At 43.0% G+C, this 20,500-nt stretch overlaps 1 protein-coding gene across 2 annotated transcripts in view; it reads left to right on the forward strand.

Moving 5' to 3' along the window:
* The window catches only part of CHN1 (chimerin 1), a 101,829-nt gene that overhangs the window by 2,459 nt on the left and 78,870 nt on the right, over positions 1-20,500 (forward strand). The gene's annotated exons all lie outside the window — the stretch shown is intronic.

Raw genomic sequence — 20,500 nt, forward strand, 5'->3', positions numbered from 1 at the left:
AGACAGCTACAAACCTCTTATTGATGTGCTGCTTCTCTTGGATGTTCTATTGTTACTTTTAAAGCATATTTCTGAGTAGTTGGTAAAATTATTTGTGTGGTTAGCAGATGTTGCTTCTCTCTCCCTCTGTCTCTCCATGGATAGATAGATAGATAGTCCTTGCATTTAGTGCCCTTTTAATGTAATATTCTATTGCTAAACACCAGCTGTGTTCTACATCAGTCCTGTGATGAGTACCAAACGAACAGAAGCATTGCCAAAGAGGCACTATTGTCCCCTGAAGAAACTATTGTGCAAGATCTACAACAGGGGTGGCCAACTCCCAAGAGACTGCGATCTACTCACAGAATTAAAAACTGGCAGTGATCTACCCCCTTTTGGGGGGTTCAGGTCAAAGTTGTTGAGCTTTTCTTAGGAAGGAGAAAGGCCCATTTTTGGGTGGTTCGGGTCAAAGTTGTTGAGTTTTTTCAGTGAGGAGGTAAAATGTAAATGTTGAGCTTTTTTTAGGGGAGCCACAGTTGTTCAGCTTCTTTGTGGGGAGCCAATGATCTACCAGTGAACCACCGCAGACGTCCAGTGATCTACTGGTAGATCACGATCTACCTGTTGGACATGCCTGATCTACGAGTTAGCAGCACATGATCAGAAGAGTTTCTCTTTAGTCATTCATAACCAAATCATGGGAGGGAGGAGGGACAGTGCAGGTTCATTCTGTACAGGCCCCTCCGCAAGGCTGTCCCTGTGTTGGAGGCATTTTTGCAGCAGGGCAGCCTGCTGAATGCATGCAGATTTTCCCTGTGAGCTTGAGCCCTGAGTGCTCAATGGGGACAGCCTAGCCACATTCAATAGGCTGCTCTACTACACACAACACATGGAGAGCTTTGATCTGAGGCCAGCACAGGGCAAACATATGTAGTCCCTCTCTCCTCCTCCACAGGATTATCTGCATCTAAAGAGGGCCACAAAATTGGCTGTGGTGGGGAGAAACAAGCTACAGTGGTACCTCTGGTTGCGAACGGATCCGTTCCGGAGGCCCGTTTGCTACATGAAAAGAACGCAACCCAAGTCTGCGCACACGCAGGTCGTGATTCGCTGTTTCTGCGTATGCGCGTGACATCATTTTTTAAAAAAACTTTATTAAGTCCAAATTAGAAAAACATACATACTTACAACAAAACGAAATACAAAAGAAAAAGAAAATGAAAATACAAATAACCAAGGAAAAAATAAGAAAATATTTTGTCTCCTTTCATATTTACAGTTATTTATACGTCTATAAAATGCTAATCACAATAGAGAAGTGAAATGAAAAGTAAGATATCTGAAAAAAGAACAAAGAGCAAATAAAGAAATAGAAGAAGAAAATCAAAAGTAAAGATTTTTTAAAGTAGATAAGTATTCACTATACACAGCCATTTCCAATCTATATTTATATTCAAATAGATAATTTCATCTTGTCCTTATCTACCTTAAGTAAAATGTTTTTTTAAAGACATCAATGATGCGTGACAGCATTTTGTGCGTATGCGCGAGCGGCGAAACCCGGAAGTAACCCTTTCCGGTACTTCCAGGTCACCGCGGGACGTAACCTGAAAAAGCGTATCATGAAGCAAACGTAACATGAGGTATGACTGTAGTGCTTTTCTCAGCAGTAGTAATGTTTAATAGTCTTAAAAAATAGAGCTTTTTATCAGCTTTGGGTGATTTTCCAGCTGCATCCCTATCTAGAGAAAGTGAGCATTTCTATTATTATTATTATTATTATTATTTATTATTATTATTATTAGCTGCCCTATACTTGCAGGTCTCAGGGCAGTTACAACATAAAATCACAATGTAAAAACACAAAATACAGAAATCAAAAAATAAAAACAGAAACAATCCAGTAACTCCCACCCACCAACACATTTAAAAAGGGTATTGGTTGTCAGTCAGCCAAAGTCCTGGTTAAAGAGGAGCGTTTTTGCCTGGCGCCTAAGGGTGTATAATATACAATGATTCATGCCCTGGTTACATCTAGACCAGTGTTTCCCAACCTTGTGCCTCCAGATGTTTTTGGCCTACAACTCCCATCATCCCTGACTAGCAAGACCAGTGGCAAGGGATGATGGGAATTGTAGGCCAAAAACAGCTGGAGGCACAAGGTTGGGAAACACTGATAGACATGACTACTATAATACACTCTACATGCAGGGCTATCTTTCAAGGAGATTTGGAAGCTTCAGGCGGTACAGAATGCTACCACCCCGTATCTTTCTAGATGATCAGGGCATATAACACCCTTCCTTTTCCGGCTACACTGGTTGTCAGTTGCCTATGCAGCAGTGTGCAGAAAAGATGATAGTGCTTGAGACCTTTCCTGGTACCCGCAGCCCTTGGCCCCCCACATGTTGTTGAACTGGGATGAGAGTTGGAGTTCAGCAATTGGAGAGGGTCCATGCCTTCCTGTCAGGGAACTGCCATCGGAAGGACAGGAGGTGGAAGGGCTCACTGAGGTTGAGAGAGACTTAGCAGCTGAAGAGGGAACCAGCAGGGGGAGAGAAGGAACTCCAAGGGAAAGTGAGTCGGAGGGATGGCTCAGAGACACTTCCAGCGAAAACAGCGGGGAGGTTTCAAGACCTCCTATAGGGACACCCACTCCTCGCCGGAAACTGTCGCGCCGAGAGTCCAGAAGACGTGTTTCCGTTAAGGAGCTTTTATGCTGGAAGAGATTCCGTAAGCGCCCACTTTCGGATTCTGCTAGCGACTGACGGAGCCATGCTTGAGGGGCTCCGTCGTAGGCAGAGGTTTGCGGATTTGATCAAACTCTGAGGGACTAGGATTTTACGCACAAGCAGCTCATCATCCCATCACACTTCCCCTGCTGTAAAACACTGGAATGGTTCATAACACGATTTTCTTTTTAAAGAGAAAACACCCATCCCTATCTGTTTGTACCTCTGGGCTCCACACACTTGCAAGCCACTGCTACGCACCTTCATTTCTGACTCCAGCAGAAGCTGATCGTCCTCTCTGACACAAATTTGATGGGTGTGCTTTATTGCTCATTGCAGGGTGGGAGGTTTTTATGGCTACGAAAAACAGATAGAGAAAGGTCAGATACAGCGTTAATGATCAGCTGTCTTTATTTTCATCCCTTCTGTGTTAGGAAAGACCCGTTTCTTCCTGTTGTTGTTTTAAAAAAGAATGCTTCGATTTCCAAGCGGGGCATCACGTTTTTAAAATGTTCCCTTGCATTTAAAAACAACGCTGACAAAGTGGAACCATTGTCCTCCTTACGCTTGTTTTCTTTTTGCAGGATTTTTTTTTTTTAAAATGCAAGGGAGCTTTCAGACATGTTTCTGCCCGTCTACAATAGTATAATCCACCTTCCCTTCTCAGCATTGTGCTGCGCTTGTAGGCAGGCCAGACTAATATGTTAATTGGATTATTGCACATTTAGGTTATGAAACCGTAAAAAACCATTTCTAGCTGCAGGTGGAAGATACCATTTCTGAAGGTTTCTCCATGTCAAGAAGCCCCCACCCCTAACTAGTAAATCAAAGAGGCCGTTGCCCAGCACAATTGCTTTCCTGTAACTTGCAAGGACAGTAACATCCTCCATGCCCTTTTTTTTCCATAGGGGAGCAAAAGAACATTAAAAAAATTGTGATTCTGCATCTGTAGTCTTAGGTGGAACAGTCCATTATGCTACCATCAGACTTTAGCATCCCAAGCTATGTAGGCATTAGCAGTTAAAAATGCAGAAAGGCAATTCCCTTCTGCTGCATTTCAGGTTACATTTGTACCTGAGAGGGGCAGGAATGCCTTTACCCAGTGCATATTACCTGTTTTGTTTTTGCATGCCTCCGATTCATGAAGCTGCTGTCTGTCCATGTACAATGGCTCTCTGAAGCATACAAACCCCAGCTCAACAGTGGAGTGAATACAGCCTAGTTTTTCAAGTCGGGTAGAAGCTGTTTTGACTGAAAATGCATCCACAAACAGTATTTTTCAAGGAACTACAGGATAGATATAGATTGTGGTTACCTTCATGTGTACATGGCTTCAGTCACCAGTTGTGTGTACACGGGAGCCAAGTAAACGATAATGTGTACAGTGATTTCTCATTTAAATGAACAGTAAAATTGTATGCTTTATTTTGGTAATTTGCTGGTGCTATATCCCTTTCAGCTGATGCTAGGAAAGGTCAACAAAAAGCAACAAAACGCCAGTCATTATTTTAGAATAATCAGACAAGTTGTATGACGGGGTGTTATACGCATAGTGTGCACACTTCATCCCGTTATTATCCACTGCAAACTGTGGGTTTTGTTGTGTTCAAAAGCCTACAAACTCTATGGCGATTGTAGAAAAAGAAGGCACAAATGCTTTCTTACATCTTTTATCAAAATGCTAGGAAGTTAGGAAGAGTACAGACGCGTCCAACTTCTGTACTCTTAGCAACCACTCTGGTCCCTAATAAGTACCCGGCTTTATTTTGTTGCACAAATGCACTTCTGTCCAAGTAGCCACTACACAATAAAATTGGTGCCAGCTCTTAGTAAAGCCTTCTGTTTTGTAGCACATGACTTTTTTTTACAAGTATATGCAAGTTTTGAACACAGTGCATATATTTCTCTCTTGGATTTTTTATTTTAACATTTAAACTTTAGCTGTGGAGTATTGCTATTACAACTTTAAAGAATTTCACCCCGCCGGGGGCGGTGCGCTCCCCCCGCACCCCTCTTCCTCCGCCAGTGGTCTTGTGAACCCATCACCAGCAAGTCAATGTATGCAGCTATGCAATTAAAACCTGTGTGTGCTCAATAGCTGAATATTTTGACTTTATTTTTAGCAATAAAAATGAACAAAAATATGAGTGCATTGCAGGCAAAGCAAGAAATCTTCCTCTTTTCTCTGCCCTCACCCCACCCCGCTCCAGCCTCTTGCCCCAGGGGGCCGTAAGGTCTGTGCCATTTGAAAAGTGTTTCTGGCCTTGAGAATCAAATGGCTCTCTTCACCTGGTGCAGTGAAACTCTTTATCTAATTTGAAAAATCTAATGAAGCAAATAAAGACAGTGACCTTGAGAGGATCTTATTCTTTTTGCTGGCAGTGCATTCTCTTGACTAAAATTGAAGAGGAAGCCTGCTTGGAAACTCAGGAAACAAAATGGACCTGTTAGCTGGTAAATTGGCTTCAGCAGATAAAATAATTTGAGTATCCTGAGGCTGAGGTTCATACCCGATGATGACAAATTTCAGTACTTGCTTGATCAATTTGGTGCCTTGGGAAAAGTAGTAAACACAGTTGCTGAGGTCAGGATAAGACAGTGCTAAGAATATTGGAGCACATGCTAATCTCTCATTGCCTACAATTTTCTCTGCAATCTGTCCCCAGAAGTCACCTTCCCTTACCAGGGGTCTGACACTAGAATCAAGCCTGCTGGTAGAAGAATATCCTGTGTTGGATGACTGGTAGTGTAGACCCCACGTTTCCCACTTTTGTGCATGATATTATTGCCAGACCCACATTTAAAGAGACAGATCATCTTTGGCCCTTACTCTGGCTACTTCATCCATTCTCCCTTGGAAGAGTATACTGAAGCATTGGGTGCTCATCATTTTGGGTTAACCTATTGGCCACAGACACTATGTCAGCTTTCTTAAGGGCTGAGGAATTGTAAACATGTGCACAACCAGAGAGCCTCCTTGTGAATCAAGCTGCTGTGGTCACAGCTTGCTAAAGAAGCCACATCCTTCAATCACAAATGGCTTTTGTGATTTCCAAAGGAAGAGTCTGTGTTTGCTTCTCTGGGTCAGAATGTTTCTGCGTAACCACAGTTCTAACCCACAAGAGATTCAGCCTTAAAGTGGCAAAGGAAGACGAAAACTGCACATTGGGCTGAACGACTTGACATATTCCAGAAATGCCCCTTTTGCTCCCTTGGTTAATTCCTTTTATTTAATGCAGGAGCAAATAAAATGTGGCGTTAAGTGTGGCATTTAATGTGCAGGGTTTTAAAAAATGTAAATGCAACTGGCTGGAGAGGAGGTTGCTGATAAATTTCAGGCTCCCATCAGACAACGGGGCTTTAGCCATTTTGTCACCTGTTGCAACCCTGAGTGGGGAAGTGCTATTTGCATTGATAGGATTGGGAATGTTCACTCAAAGCAAAGAGCAGTTTCAGAATCAGTGAAGAGTTCGAATTGAATCTGGTAACCAACTTAGGATCTTATTGGTCCTGATGGGTGCTTTTTCTTTTTTCTTTTTAAGGGAGCAATATGACACAAATAGCTTAGGATGAACTATGCAGGCTAAGGCTTTGTTGGAATTGGAGAGGCAAGCTGTATGGAACTGTAGCCCAACAGATCTTTTTGATGACAAAAAAGTTGCTTCTGGAGAAGGTGCTTGAGAGCAGGGAGGGAATCATGAACCCTTCCCCTTCCTTCCTGTTCTCTGTTCCATTTTGCCTCCAGGGGGCTATCTCCCCATTTCAAATACGTTCCCCCTAAAATTTAACCTCTAGGTTCTGCTAAATGCCGAGTCCATTAGCATTTTAGATATTGCAAGCAGATGTATAGGTTAAGTCCATTTGCATTAGCAGCTCCATAGAAAGGTTGGGGGGGACTCTCTCTTTTTAAAAAAGTCATGTCCTTAAATGCAGGGATTTAGTGTTGCAAACAGGTGTCTTGTAACCCTTAAGCACACCAGCGGTATGTTCAGAGCAGCAGAAACGGTGGAGGGGAGAGTTAATTGTATGACAGGCTGCAATGCATACAACAGAAAAGGCTGTCCACAATGTGGACCCTGTTTGTAGAGTCTGTCACACTCCACAATACTTTTAACTGTACCAGGTTTTATGCGGGGTTGGGAAAATATAAAAACAAAACTCAAATGCACCTACTTTGTGCATGTCCCATTACCACTTCCACCCTGCAGTGGACGAAATCAGACTGCCAGAAGCTGCTCCATCCAGCATGCATCCTGACATCCTCCAGGTGTGAATGAAGGATGCAGATAGGCTGAGGACTGGCATGTGGTGGAATTAGCATCTGAAACCGCCGGTTATAGGGCAGTACAGTCGTACCTTGGCTCCTGAACGCCGCAAACCTGGAACATTTGCAAACGTTCTTTGGAACCCGAATGTCCAACAGGGTTTCCGCGGCTTCTGATTGGCTGCAGGAAGCTGATTGGTGCAGGAGCTTCCTGCAGCCAATCAGAAGCTGCACTTTGGTTTCTGAAAGTTTTGGAAGTCGAATGGACTTCTGGAACGGATTTTGTTCAACTTCTAAGGTACAACTGTACAGTCTTCTGTAGCAAAACACCTTTTGTTAAAAGCATTTCAGAGTTCCAACCTAAAAATCCTGTATCTTCAGTAATCTAGAAATAAAGCTGAATCAAAACCCTACCTAATGAGAAATAGGCGTTTGTTTCTTGCAAAATACACTCCTGCCTGCAAACCTTTTGAAACCAATAACAAGTAAAATAAATTAACTTCCCAAAAATCATTGCATAATTTTTACTGGTTCTCAGCATAATAGTGAAATTTGTTGTGCAGCTGCTCCACCTTGTGGCCAATGAATCTACAGTGAATGGAGAAAGCAGCCGGCAGCCTTGACTTGTGGGCAGGCAGAACATTTGTATCCTGCATCAAATGCATCTGATGGGTACGCATCTCCTGAATATTGCACTGTGTGTAATTTTTAAAGGCCGTGTAAGAGCCAAGTGCTATATTTTTGTTTTTGAAATGAACACCATTTGCCTTGCAGTGAATGTACTGCTTTTTGTAGTAGAAAATACCCCTGTATGATTTAACTGAACTAGATCCTTATCAAGTGTGGGGTGCTGCATGTGTACCCCTAAACACCAGAAACATGATAACAGGGAAATGCCATAGCTTAGCTGAAACCCTGGAGAGCTTGAGGTGCCAACGAAGCCATTTAATAAAAGTTTATTGAAATGATGGAGAATGCAAAACTGGCAAAGCTAGCAGAAAGAGAGAGAAAATAGAGATCAAAATGATGAACCATTCTTTGAGGATTGGAAACCTTTTGAAGAATATCTAAAGAACTACTATAATTGCATGAAATCGCGAGCAGGATTTGAAGTACAGTGGTACCTCTGGATGCAAACGGGATCCGTTCAGGAGCCCCGTTCACATCCAGAAGCGAACGCAACCCACGTCCGTGCATGTACACGGGTCGTGATTTGCCCTTTCTGCGCATGTGCATGACGTCATTTTGACCATCTGTGCATGCGTGAGCGGCAAAACCCGGAAGTAACACGCTCCATTACTTCCGGGTCGCTGCAGCACGGAACCCGAAAATACCGTATTTTTCGCCCCATAGGACGCACTTTTTCCCCTCCAAAAATGAAGGGGAAATGTGTGTGCGTCCTATGGGGCGAATGCAGGCTTTCGCTGAAGCCTGGAGAGCGAGAGGGGTTGGTGCGCACCGACCCCTCTAGCTCTCCAGACTTCGCGCAGCTCTCCGCAAGGTGTGGGAGCCCGGCCCTGGGCTCCTGCGGCTTGCAGAGAGTTGCCTGTTCTGGGGGCTGAGGTCGGGGGAAGCTCGGGCTTCCCCCACCCCAGCCCCGCGCCTGGGGGGGAAATAAATTTTTTCCCCTTTATTTCCCCCCAAAAAAACTAGGTGTGTCTTATGGGACGGTGCATCCTATAGGGCGAAAAATACGGTACTTATCCCGAAGCTACTTCAACCCGAGGTATGACTGTATGAGCAACAGTAGAAAGAAATTAAAGCTAATAATTTAGGATGTGTATATGGAGTGTTATCAGTTAAAATATGCAGCATTAAAGGATAAGCATAAAACATCATGGAGGGCGGGATGGGAAGTCGATGGATAAATTAAACGTATTGTTGATGGTAAAGTATGTAAACTTTTGAAAACTATTTTTGTTTTTTAAAGAAAGAAAGAAAAAGAAACCCCAAAGAGCTGCTTTCCCAGGTACTCAACTCGATGGGCCTGTAGTCTTACCTGGTCTAAGGCCAGCTTCCTGGGTTCTCTCTTACATGACATTCTTGAAGGATCAAGGTTTCCAATGCCATCTGCCTCCGTGTGAGTTGTGTAAGGCCCACTGGGGACTGTTACATGAAGGAAGTTTCTATACACCCCAGGGGGATTTTGTTGCTTCCCAAAGGTTCAGTCCTCCTTTCGCCCCAGGGCTCTCCTGCATTTAAAAAACCTGGCCCCTTGCCTCTTAAAACTCGCCACTCCCCGCGCAGTACACTGTGACAGTGTTGAGCACATGAGACGCATGTCGCCTTTGGGGAGCTACCAGGTGCCTCAGCATTAGGGAGGGGAGGGGGGCTGTGTGTGCCGTTGAAAAACAAAAAAGCGGGGGGGGGGGGATAATAAAGTTCTTGTGCGATGTCTGCTTTAAATATGGAGATGCCGTAGGCAAACTAGCCCATGTGTGCCGAACCATAAATTCCAGAGAGGTATTTTGCGATAGTTTTTATAAAGCTTTTAATGGGAATTCCTGAAAGAAAAAAAAATGCCATTAGGATTCCATCACACCAGAAGGTTCCAACATGCTTGCTGCGTTAAATGAGCCTTCCTTTTCCATTTGACCTTGGGAACGCGGCGCATAGTAAGGCTAGTTTGTATAATCCCATTATTTGAAATTGGCTTGCTTGTTTCTAACATAGCCAGGGGAGACGGGCAGCTATTGAAACAATTGCAGTCTTATACTTTATTACTCGAAGGCTAAGGAAGTAGCTGCCACGGCGCACTCAGACTTGACCGCGCTAATGAGCGCATGTTCTGGGGCTGCCTCTTTAAGACTTGGTTCCCAGTGTGGCGTTGGAGAAAGTCAGGTACCCCTGTGCTTCAATAGCCCATGGCAACAGAACACGCTTCACCGAAATGAGAATCAAGTGGAAGATTTTAAAGTAAGGACCAGTCCAGAAGATTTAGACTGAGAGAATAGACTTCTGCCTTCCTATATAAATATTATATTGGAGAACAATGGCTATATCTAAAAATCAGCTCCTGTGTCTTAATACATCACTCTCTAGAACAGTGGTACCTCTGGATGCGAACGGGATCCATTCCGGAGCACCGTTTGCATCCTGAAGTGAACGCAACCCGCGTCCGTGCATCTGCACGTCCACGGGTCATGATTCGCCACTTCCGCACATGCGTGTGACGGCATTTTGAGCGTCTGCGCATGCGCGAGCGGCGAAACCTGGAAGTAACATGCTCCGTTACTGCGAGGTTACCACAGAGCGCAACCTGAAAATGCTCAACCTGAAGCTACTTCAACCCGAGGTATGACTAGTAATGATGCAACACGAACAATGGCTCCGTTCTTTTGGGGACTATAGAGTCCTTTCCACTTTAACCTTTGTGTGGTACTTCTACAATGCTGTATCCAGATGGGCTCCCCATTCCCCCCCTCCCCAGTCCATGCTTTGCTTTTTTGCTATATAAGCAGAATTGCTATTGACTTTCCACACTACTGGGGATACTGTGCTTTTTATGTGTGCACGTCCTGTTATATTCTGTCCACACCACTGGGTGTGATATGACCATGTGGTTGGGTAAAGGATGAAGTACAATTAACACGAGCAGCTATTTAAAGAGGGCGGGGCTATATCTGATAAGTTTTAAAATCAAATTGCATACTTTGTGCATGGCACTTATTTCAGCGTGATAGCTTTAATAGGTTTGCAAAAAAAAATCGTTTTAAAATAAAGTGAACATGTTTTAATTGGTGGTGCAGGGGAAGGTTACTAAAATTGGCACTTACAGTGGTACCTCAGGTTACATACGCTTCAGGTTACATACACTTCAGGTTACAGACTCCGCTAACCCAGAAATATTACCTCAGGTTAAGAACTTTGCTTCAGGATGAGAACAGAATTTGTGCTCCAGCGGCAGCAGCAGCTGGCCCCATTAGCTAAAGTGGTGCTTCAGGTTAAGAACAGTTTCAGGTTAAGACCGGACCTCTGGAACGAATTAAGTACTTAACCCGAGATACCACTGTACTGGAGGCACATTAAAGAATTTCAAAAAAGTTTTTGTTAGTCAGTTGATCATTATTTCGTATCTATTTTAATATTTTGGTGCCAATTAAGTTGGATTAGAGTAAATGGGATGTCAAAACCATGCTGGTGTGAATGGTGATAGTGAGCATGTGCTGAGTACCCATAGGTTTGTTACTGTGCTCATCAAAACTGTGTCTCTACTAAAAGATGGAAGAGTTGCACCAAGAACCACCTGCTCCTTTCAGAGATTATGCTATTGATCTCTTCTCTCTCTCTCTCTCTCTCTCTCTCTCTCTCTCTTTTTAATGGGTCTTCTGTTGTTTGAGGAAAGCACAGGGGGAAAATATGGGATGATGATGATTGGAAAATGGTGTCACACAGATGTCCCATGAAAAAGTGAGTGAATAATATTCCTTTAATACGTAACAGACAGGTAAGGAATACTTTAGTGTAGGTGGGGAGGGGACACCTTGGTTTGCCTCTTCTGTACAAATTTGCCTAGATGTATTATTCGCCCCTGGGAAGGGCGAAGTGTAGCTTCCAAAAAGATGTAGTTGTTTAGAAGTCTACATAAGACTTACATAATGAGAGTTTTGATGCATGGAGCCATGGGCATAGCCAGGATTTTTGTTAGGGACCCCCCCCCAAAAAAAAGTTGAGGTTTTTTGGGGAAGACCACGGCTAAAAAATCAACTCAAAATGAGGATATTAGGGGGCAGGCTTCTGCTTAAGGGGGTCAGTGGCAAAGTGACCACTTCTAAATGAAGAGGCTGTCAGCCTGGGACCCTTGCGACCCAGGTTCAAATCCTCATTCATCTAAAGTAGCACTTAGGTGGTCATTTTCAGGCTAACCTATTACATAAAATACATAGTTCAGATAAGACTTTTCAAGTTGTTTTGTTTTGTTTTGCTACAGCTTCTATTTCATTTTTTTTTTACGGGTAGCATAAAACAGCTAGCGTATCTTTTTCTTTTCAGTGTTTCTTTTATTTTGATATATTTATGACATTGTTTTAACTGTTTTGCTGTTTTATTGTAAGCCACTCCATATGTGTTTGCTAAAGAGCAGCCAATAACTCAAATAAAAACATTCAAGCAATATTTGGTCAACTAGCTTGAGTTAAAGAATTATATGTATACCTAATTGCCTCCCCTATTCTTTCTTAGTAAAATAGGAAGGGGGTTTATTATTGGTTGACAGAAGATGTTTGATTCATGGACCTTACCTTATAATCCTATAGTTTTATTTTATCTGTTGATTTTTACATTCTACCTTTTGTAAGTTTCATAATAATACATAATAATGTATTGTGGCATATTTTTAAATAACTTATACTCATTGACTGTTTGATTATTGCCATTTTATGATTATTTGTAAGTGGTTTCTGTTGTTTGTTTATTGTAGGTTTGTATGCTATGATACAAATCTGGTTGTTATGAAATTTTAGAAACATTAAAAGAACAAAATTAAAATAATTACAGTGTAGAGGACAACATGAGAAGATAGAAAAAGAAGTGAATAAAGAATGTTAAGGGTGAATAAAATATGCTTTTTTGCAAATCAAGACCCTGAACCATGGTTTGAAATTCTAGTTTGCTGCAAAACCTACATTAAGAGTCTTTTAAACTCCTCCCTCTTGTAGCAGAAGGGAGAAATAGCTTGCATACCTAAGGCTCAACCCCCCTTATGCTTGGAAGGTTTACTTTTATATCCAAATTGAGCCATGGTGATTTAGTTGAAGACCATAATATGAATATGGCTATAGATTTAAATTGCCACAAGATGGCGCTTTCCATCTTCTAAACTTACAGAATCTTCACCAGAAATGCTTTATTCAAAACAGATGAATTATTGTGCTCTAAAAAGTCACTTCTAGTAGTAAAAAAAAGTTTATATGAGATGCACAAGATTATGAGAATGAGGGCTAAATGTAAACATCAGCAAAGGAGGTGACTCTGGTCATTTGCTGTTAGGTAAAGGTAAAGGGACCCCTGACCATTAGGTCCAGTCGTGACCGACTCTGGGGTTGCGGTGCTCATCTCGCTTTATTGGCCGAGGGAGCCGGCGTACAGCTTCCGGGTCATGTGGCCAGCATGACTAAGCCGCTTCTGGCGAATCAGAGCAGCACACAGAAACGCCGTTTACCTTCCCGCTGGAGTGGTACCTATTTATCTACTTGCACTTTTGACGTGCTTTTGAACTGCTACGTTGGCAGGAGCAGGGACCGAGCGACGGGAGCTCAGCGTGTTGCAGAAACCGCCTTGGTCTTGCATACTCAAACTGCCAGAGCATGTCTTTAAAATACCGTATTTTTCACTCTGTAAGACACACCCGACCAAAAGACACACCTAGTTTTCAGAGGAGAAAACAAGAAAAAAAAATATTCTGAATCAAATGTTGTTGAAGAGGCTTCGCCCGGCTATCCCTGAAGCCAGAACAGCAAGAGGGATTGCTGCGCAGCAATCCCTCTTGCTGTTCTGGCTTCAGGGATAGCTGTGCAGCCTGTGTTTGCTCCATAAGAAGCACACACATTCCCTCTTACTTTTTAGGAAGGAAAAAGTGCATCTTATAGAGCGAAAAATATGGTATAGTACTCATTTCTATATTTGCCCCTGTTCACATGCCATTTTGATGCACATCTGTTTCTTCTATTCCCTACTTCCTTTTGGTATAATAGGTGGGCCTACTCTGAGGCTCTGCTTCACGCTGCCTTGGGAGTAGGGTGAGAGGGATGGATAAGGATAAACGGGGTGTATACAGGTTTTCCTTTTCCTAGCCGCTAGTTCAGAGCTTTCCGTATATGTGTCACAACATGTTAGTGCATTGGCTGCAGTGTGCAGGTGTGTCGCGCAAACGCTCCCTCCGCTGGAAAGGGGTTAGTGTGACCTCCTGTTTGCTAGTAAAACCAAATTACTGTGTTGCTAAATGATGCATGTTTGAAAAGCGTGTCACCAATGTGAAAAGTTTGGAAAGCTCTGATCTAGTTTGAAGGGTGCTAAAGGAGCGCAGTAGAATTTACTCTTGTTCTTCTTTATTAAGTCTGTATACCATGTGACATCTGAAGATCACAGGGCAGTTCACAACATCAAAATACAAAATGGGAACAGAAAATACACAATAAAGCAAAAACAAAACAACAACCCCACAAACATATCACTATTATTCATTTATTTGGGCACAATTCCTCTATAATAATAAAGCAGGGGTCACCAGTGTGGAGGCCGCAGGGGCCCACAGACAGTTTTGCTGGTTCCTGAAGGATCCCACCCCTCCCTCCCATTGCCGAGAAACAAGGCTTGAAAGGAGTGTTCTCTTGCTGTCCATAAGAACATGCTGCAGTGTGTGTTTGGCCTTGGCATGTGTGATGCACAGAACAGTTTCTGTGGTTTGTAAACATGTCCGCAGATCCCAGAAGGTTGACGACCGCTGGAGTATGACATATTAATTTCCCTTCAGGATAATTCTTTAATTTATAAAGCTGATAAATAAGGGAAGAGAGGTAGCTGTGTTGAATTCTAAAGGCCGATTTTGGGAGGGAGATTTACAACTGGACAGAAAAGCAATATTGTAAATGAACAGATGGAGATCCTACATGATTTATCATGTTCATAAGTAAAGTTTCTGTCAGAATGGTATTATATTGGAGGTAGATATATTTAAGACTTGGCAGGCTTGGCTTCTAGGTTTTTGGTTTATTGTTATTTTTTAAAAATCTGGCAACTGGGTTCTGCAGCTTTAGGCACTGGCCCTGCTCCAGACTGGATGGTGGCTCACCCTCTGCCTCCAGTTTTGTGCCTTGCAGAAAATGTTGGGGTGCCATGACCCCTGAGGGCCCTGGATCCCTCAGTTCTGTCTCGCTGCCCACTGACACAGTCTGCTCCTCTTTGGGAGCAATGAGGTCTTCCTCTTGACAGGATTCCTCCCGCGGGGGCATGACATCTACAATATATTCAGAGCTGCCTCAGTCAGTGGCAGTTTAGGGAAGTTTAGTCCGCCATCTTGATTCAAAATGGCATCCAATGGTATCCCAACAAACATGGTTGAAGACCTGCTCCTCTGTTGCAGAAACCATTTTGCTAAATTTGGTGACTATATCTCAAGAGGTGTCCAAATGGATAGAGAACAGATGGACGAAAAACTTGCCTAGATAGATAGATATGTAGAATATATGATACTATATTTATAATGATATAATATAACAATATAATATAATTAAAAAAGGAAGGAAGGTGTAAGCTGTCAAAGAGGTTTATTAGTCTATTATATCTAACAGCCAAATAAGAAATAAAATTACACAGGAATATTTGCAGTTCTTAAAAGATACATAACGATACTGGATGACTTAGTGTGAAATCACTGCTACAAAGTCATGCCACAAGTGTGATTTCCAGAAGAATAAAATTACCTCACCGACTTGCACACTGAAAGAAATAAAATTATCTAGGGATGTTATCTATATTATTAAAAGATAATGGCTATATTAACAGTATGCAACCTATGTTGCTCTTGAAAAATGTGGTCCTGTAAGATTTTGCATGTTGGTGTATAGTGGAAAGAGTTACTAATCTGCATATATTGTCTTTTGCAGTTCTCAGTGGCAGGGTGTCTTCCAACAGAAAATTCTTTGCAAAATAATGTTTTATTTTTAATTATTCCCATTGTACTAATACAGATTATTGTATATGCCTTCAGGGGCCTGAATTATGGCTTCCTTGAGACTGTAATATTTAATTTCTTTTCTGCCATGTATTAAAACCCATTGTTAACACTGCATGAATATTTCTAGTGCTTAATGTATTAGAAAATCCTAAGTGAAAGGAGATTAGGGTGTGTGTGTGTGTGTGTGTGTGTGTGTGTGTGTGTGTGTGTGTGTGTTAACAAAACCATAAAACAGCTTCTGAGATTAAAGGGGAAAGCAAAATAATTCAGATAAGAGGCAAAGGTTTACGTTAACCTTAGAGAACATTCCAACCCTTCCTTGTTTTAAAATTATTCAAAAGACATCTCTCTCAAATTTTGCGCAAACCCATGTCACTTGTGGAAATTAATTTGTCTTTTTTATGTGCTAGACAAAGGAAACGGTGGGCACATAAGTTTGCTTTGTTTCCCTGCCCATTCTCTGCAGTTGAAGAAAACACCAAATGACCTTTCAATTTTGTTAAAATATTATTAAGCCCTTTGTTTCCTGATTTTGCTGCAATACCAAGCACTCCCTTCATATAATTCAACCTCCCTAATGGCTATGGATTGAGTTAAGGTCTTCTAAATGCTGCAAATATTGTGTGCCAGTGTTTTGTTATCCTTAGCAGAAAACGATTGTCCCAAATTCACCTTTATGCACAGTGTGCCTCCAAGAACAGCATCCTAGCTCCTGGCTCCTGAAATCCTCCTGCCTTTCATTTAATTCTGTTTTGGTTCATATGTAAATGCAACCCTCTCCATTATCTCTTGTTTCGATTAATCAGTCCAGGAGGCTAAAATTAAATTAGCAGGATAAATTCGGTCTAGTGGTCACCTGGTCAGGTGTTTGCCGGTTTAGCAACTCTACTGCCTCTCCATGTGTTCCTAATGGCCCTATCTCCATTGTTGTCTTAACGCTCACACCTCTCAGTAGGGCTTTTCTTCAGCGTCAGCATGCCAGCAATGGTACGTAGGTGCTGCAGACCATCATTTACCTTTCCCTTCCCTTCCCTTCCCCACCCCGACCTGACCATAGTGATCCATGAGACGGTCACCTCCAGGCTTGACTACTGTAATTCGCTCTACACGGGGCTGCCCTTGAAGCTGTCCCAGAAACTCTAGCAGGTGCAGAATGCTGCAGCGAGGCTCCTCACGGGGTCTCTGCCATGGAAGCATATTCACCCAGTGCTTTTCCAGCTGCACTGGCTCCTGGTGGAGTACAGGGTCAGATTTAAGGTGCTGGTTTTGACCTTTAAAGCCCTTCATGGTCTAGGACCCTCGTACCTACGGGACCGCCTCTCCTGGTATGCCCCACGGAGAGCCTCAAGGTCCATAAACAGCAACACCCTAGAGGTCCCGGGCCCTAAGGAAGTTAGATTGGCTTCAACCAGAGCCAGGGCCTTTTCAACTCTGGCTCCAGCCTGGTGGAACGCTCTGCCTCATGAGACCAGGGCCCTGCAGGATCTGATTTCTTTCTGCAGGGCCTGTAAGACAGAGTTGTTCCGCCTGGCCTTTCGCTCAGAGCCAATTTGATTCCCTCCCCCTCTTTCTTTTTCCTTTCCCCTCTTGTGATGAGGCTGCATTTTAATATTTTAATGTTGTATTTTAATCTTGTTTTTAAGTTGTATTCATTCAACTTGTTTTTATTATTGCTTGTTAGCCGCCCTGAGCCCAGCCTTGGCTGGGGAGGGCGGGGTATAAATTATTATTATTATTATTATTATTATTATTATTATTATTATTATTTAGCATTCGAAAAGTCCCAGCATTAGAGAGGCCTCATGTGCCAATCTTGTGGTCTCCCAGCTGTCGCTGTGCTTTGGAATATTACATCAGGTTCATCATTTTAAAAGAAAACGAAGAAGTGGAACTTCAATCATCTGTTAATAATATATCAGCACCCTGTAAAAGGCGCAGAAAAATACTATAAAATGCTTCTGCTTAGCTATCACTGATGTAATATGTTTATAGGATAACTTTTGGTATTTTTTTCCTTCAGCGTGGATGTTTGAGGTTGCACAAAAAACACGAGAGCAGTACTTTAATACAAAAACATTTTGGAACACCTGCATGGCATAAATCACTCCTTCAGCCTCCGAATTATAAATATTAGCTTATATGCAAAGTTTTCTTGCTTCTTGGTTGAGATTTAATCAAGATGTTCTGGCTCTGGTGAAAAATAGTCTTTTCCGTTAAGTCATCTTTATTTCTCGTAATGAAGATGTATCCGTAGTGTTGCTAGCCCAGCCAAAAGCTATTTGCTGTCTTGCTGTCTGTTTATACAGTTGAACACATGGTTCCTCACCTAAATAATTTACTTGTAAAATGTATTTCCATGCATATGTTGCTAGTAAAGTAGGAATATCCGAACACTGCCAAAGCAGCCTTCTCTAGAAGTTTAATTAAAAGTGTTGCTTGAGTTTCACCAAGTTAAGGCCGGTTCACATGTGGATGTACTTCACTTGATGACTCTTAGTACAAACTGTTCCCCACTGAAAAGCATTGGGATGGATCCAGACTTCACCATCTGCAGATGGAAGGGTGTTTTTTTCCTGCCCACAGAAGACTTTTGACCTAGCAGAAGAATCTCACTGCCAGATCAGGAGGAGGTATCATTTGAATTCATATAATCATAGAATTTGTAGAATTAGAAGATACTTTGAGGGTTATCTTATCCAACCCCATGCATTGCAGGAATCTCAACTGAAGCATCCATGACAGATGGCCCTTCAACCTCTGCTTAAAAACCTCCCTGGAATAAGAGTTCACCAACTCTTGTGGAAGTCCATTCCACTCTTACTCTTAGAAAGTTCTTCCTGATGTTTAGTTGGAATCTCATTGTGATTTGAATCCATTGGTTCGGGTCCTAGCCTCCAAAGCAAGAGAAAACAAGCTTGCTCCATCTTCCATGTGACAGCCCTTTAGATATTTGAAGATTGCTATCTTATCTCCACTCAGGTCAAACATACCCAGCTCCCACAACCGTTCCTCATAAGGCTTGGTTTCCAGAACACTGATCCATCTTAGTCCCTCCCTTGGAAGGTGGTAGACTATCCTTCATTGGAGGTTAATGAAGCAGAGGTTTTTAAGCAGAAGTTGGATGACCACCTGTCACAGAATCCTAGAGTTGGAAGAGACCAAAAGGGTCATCTAGACTAGTGTTTCCCAAGCTTGGATCTCCAGCTGTTTTTGGACTACAACTTCCATTGTCCCTAGCTGGCAAGACCAGTGGTCAGGGACAGTGGGAACTGTTGTCCGAAAACAGCTGGAGACCCAAGTTTGGGAAACACTGCAATACAGGAATCTCTCACCCAATGTGAGACTTGAACCCACAATCCTGAGATCAAGCATCTCATGCTCTACCAACTGAGCTAATGCCATCAATGCTTTAGCTGAGAGTCCTGCATAGCAGGGAGTTGGACTAGATGACTTTCAAGGCCCCTTCCAACTCTACAGTTCTATGTTTCTAGCTGATTTAAGGTGTCTTAATGTGCATGCACACAACACAAATGCACACTGAACTCACATAAACAATAACTGGAAAGTTGCAAAATATATTTTAAGAATCTGAACAAAATCCCATCTTTCTGAAAGGAAGAAGTGGTGAGTGTCTGTCATGGGTCATGTGACTTTAAAAGGTAAAGGGACCCATGACCATTAGGTCCAGTCACGGACGACTCTTGGGTTGCGGCACTCATCTCGCTTTACTGGCTGAGGGAGCCGGTGTACCGCTTTTGGGTCATGTGGCCAGCATGACTAAGCCGCTTCTGGCGAACCAGAGTCTCTGGGCTCAGCCATAGCTGCAGGCATCTGTAAATGATGCCATTTGGGAGTTCTCTAGCAGAGCATGCTCACATCCTGATCAGGAGAAACAACTGTACACAATGTCTTAAACATACGATCTCTCCTTTGATTAAAATGAAGTTACCAGTGCTTCCTTTATAGGTAGTAAAAGGTAAAGGTACCCCTGCCCATACGGGCCAGTCTTGACAGACTCTGGGGTTGTGCGCCCATCTCACTCAAGAGGCCGGGGCCAGCGCTGTCCGCAGACACTTCCGGGTCACGTGGCCAGCGTGACGAAGCTGCTCTGGTGAGCCAGAGCCGCACACGGAAACGCCGTTTACCTTCCCGCTAGTAAGCGGTCCCTATTTATCTACTTGCACCCGGGGGTGCTTTCAAACTGCTAGGTTGGCAGGCGCTGGGACCGAGCAACGGGAGCGCACCCCGCCGCGGGGATTCGAACCGCCGACCATGCGATCGGCAAGTCCTAGGCGCTGAGGTTTAACCCACAGCGCCACCCGCGTCCCTCCCTTTATAGGTATGAAACCTTAAAATTGTCTTACATTTCGTTAATTTGCAACCAACAATTGAACAAGAACATTTTGCTTCAAGCTATTGTCATAGTTGTACCTTCCTCATTGTATCTTCCATCTTTCGTTTTCTTGTTTTTTTTAACTGTTATATTTGGGAGTCCCTTTAAACTGAATACATTTGGGCAAAAAGAACCTCCCCCCCCCCCCCCAAAGTCTGTCTATGCAGTTTGAAAAATGGAATGGCTGAGTCAGGGTGGGGAGTCATAGAGCCATAGAATTGGAGCTGAACTCTGGCCAGGGGGCGGGGGGCGGATCCTTATCTTTCCCACCCACCCCCACAGGAAAAGTTTGACATGTGGACTGAGCCACTGTGATGTCACAGTGATGTCAGGTAACCCTTTTTGCATAGTGTTGTGCATGGAAACTGTGGCAACTGGTAGATCGCCAGCCCTTGCAAAACGCTGTGCATGAAGAAGAAGAGAAGAAGAGTTTGGATTTGATATCCCGCTTTATC

Source organism: Podarcis muralis, chromosome 1, assembly GCF_964188315.1.
Source record: "Podarcis muralis chromosome 1, rPodMur119.hap1.1, whole genome shotgun sequence".
Lineage (NCBI taxonomy): Eukaryota > Metazoa > Chordata > Lepidosauria > Squamata > Lacertidae > Podarcis > Podarcis muralis.